Source organism: Podarcis muralis, chromosome Z (genome assembly GCF_964188315.1).
Source record: "Podarcis muralis chromosome Z, rPodMur119.hap1.1, whole genome shotgun sequence".
In the NCBI taxonomy this organism is placed as follows: domain Eukaryota; kingdom Metazoa; phylum Chordata; class Lepidosauria; order Squamata; family Lacertidae; genus Podarcis; species Podarcis muralis.
In genome coordinates this window covers 303,202-305,701 of record NC_135673.1, presented here as the reverse complement: position 1 = coordinate 305,701, position 2,500 = coordinate 303,202, and the positions used below count along the sequence as shown (strand labels likewise).

At 37.2% G+C, this 2,500-nt stretch overlaps 1 protein-coding gene across 1 annotated transcript in view; it reads left to right on the top strand.

Annotated features, from left to right (window-relative positions):
- LOC144326123 (uncharacterized) overlaps positions 1-2,500 on the top strand; it is a 15,541-nt gene that overhangs the window by 10,307 nt on the left and 2,734 nt on the right. The window lies entirely within an intron of this gene.

Genomic DNA, 2,500 nt, shown 5'->3' with positions numbered 1-2,500 from the left:
TCTTCTTCTTTCTCTTCTTCCTCTTCCTCCTCTTCCTCCTCTTCTTCCTTTTCTTTTTCTTCTTCCTCTTCTTCCTCTTCCTCTTCTTCCTCTTTTCTTCTTCTTCCTCTTCTTCTTCCTCTTCCTCCTCTTCTTCCTTTGGTTTTTCTCCTTCCTCTTCCTCCTCTTCTTCCTCTTCATCGTCTTCTTCCTCTTCTTCCTCTTTTCTTCTTCTTTCTCTTCTTCCTCTTCCTCCTCTTCTTCCTTTTCTTTTTCTTCTTCCTCTTCTTCCTCTTCCTCTTCTTCCTCTTTTCTTCTTCCTCTTCTTCTTCCTCTTCCTCCTCTTCTTCCTTTGGTTTTTCTCCTTCCTCTTCCTCCTCTTCTTCTTCCTCTTCATCGTCTTCTTCCTCTTCTTCCTCTTTTCTTCTTCTTTCTCTTCTTCCTCTTCCTCCTCTTCCTCCTCTTCTTCCTTTTCTTTTTCTTCTTCCTCTTCTTCCTCTTCCTCCTCTTTTCTTCTTCTTCCTCTTCTTCTTCCTCTTCCTCCTCTTCTTCCTTTGGTTTTTCTCCTTCCTCTTCCTCCTCTTCTTCTTTCTCTTCCTCCTCTTCTTCCTCCTCTTCATCGTCTTCTTCCTCTTCTTCCTTTTTTCTTCTTCTTTCTCTTCTTCCTCTTCTTTCTCTTCCTCCTCTTCTTCCTTTGGTTTTTCTTCTACCTCTTCTTCCTCTTCATCCTCTTCCTCTTCATCCTCTTCTTCCTCCTCTTCTTTCTCTTCTTCCTCTTCCTCTTCTTCTTCCTTTTGTCCTCTTCTTCCTTCTTCTTCTTCTTTCTCTTCCTCCTCTTCCTCCTCTTCTTCCTCCTCTTCTTCCTCTTCTTTCTCTTCCTCCTCTTCTCTTCTTCTTCTTCCTCTCCTCTTCTTTCTCTTCTTCCTCTTCATCGTCTTCTTGCTCTTCTTCTTCCTCTTCTTCCTCTTTTCTTCTTCCTCTCTTCTTTCTCTTCTTCCTCTTCATCTTCCTCTTCTTCCTTTTCTTCCTCCTCTTCCTATTCTTCTTCCTCCTCTTCTTCTTCTCTTCCTCTCCCTCTCCTTTTTTGTCTCCTTCTCCTTCCTCTTTGTTCTTCTTCTCTTCCTCTTCTTCTTCCTCTTCCTCTACTTCTTTCTCCTCATCGTCTTCTTCCTCCTCTTTTTCTTCTTCCTCTTTGTCGTCATCTTCCTCTTCTTGTTGTTCTTTCTCTTCTTCCTCTTCCTTCTCTTCTTCCTTTTCTTCTTCCTCTACCTCTTGTTCTTCCTCTTCTTCCTTTTGTCCTCTTCTTCCTTCTTCTTCTTCCTTCTCTTCCTCCTCTTCTTCCTCTTCTTCTTTCTCTTCCTCCTCTTCCTCCTCTTCTTCCTCCTCTTCTTCCTCTTCTTTCTCTTCCTCCTCTTCTCTTCTTCTTCTTCCTCTCTTCTTTCTCTTCTTCCTCTTCTTGCTCTTCTTCTTCCTCTTCTTCCTCTTTTCTTCTTCCTCTCTTCTTTCTCTTCTTCCTCTTCCTCTTTCTCTTCTTCCTTTTCTCCCTCCTCTTCCTATTCTTCTTCCTCCTCTTCTTCTTCTTCCTCTCTTCCTCTCCCTCTCCTTTTTTGTCTTCTTCTCTTCCTCTTCTTCTTCCTCTTCCTCTACTTCTTTCTCCTCATCGTCTTCTTCCTCCTCTTTTTCTTCTTCCTCTTTGTCGTCATCTTCCTCTTCTTGTTGTTCTTTCTCTTCTTCCTCTTCCTTCTCTTCTTCCTTTTCTTCTTCCTCTACCTCTTGTTCTTCCTCTTCTTCCTTTTGTCCTCTTCTTCCTTCTTCTTCTTCCTTCTCTTCCTCCTCTTCTTTTTCTTCTTCTTCCTCTTCCTCCTCTTCTTCTTCCTCTTCTTCTTCCTCTTTCTCTTCTTCTACCTCTTGTTCTTCTTTTCTTCTTCTTCCTCTTGTTCTTCTTCTATTAATTAATAGGAATTCCTATTAATTCCTATTAATTCTATACCTATTCCTCCTATTAATTCTATATTAATTCCTATTAATTCTCTATTAATTCCCATGAATTCTATACCTATTCCTCCTATTAATTCTCTATTAATTCTTATTAATTCTCTATTAATTCCTATTAATTCTCTATTAATTCCTATTAATTCTCTATTAATTCCTATTAATTCCTATTAATTCTATACCTCTTCCTCCTATTAATTCAATATTAATTCCTATTAATTCTATATTAATTCCTATTAATTCTATATTAATTCCTATTAATTCTATACCTCTTCCTCCTATTAATTCTATATTGATTCCTATTAATTCTATATTAATTCCTATTAATTCTATATTAATTCCTATTAATTCTATACCTATTCCTCCTATTAATTCTATATTGATTCCTATTAATTCTCTATTAATTCCTATTAATTCTATATTAATTCCTATTAATTCTATATTAATTCCTATTAATTCTATACTTATTCCTCCTATTAATTCTCTATTAATTCCTATTAATTCTCTATTAATTCTCTATTAATTCCAA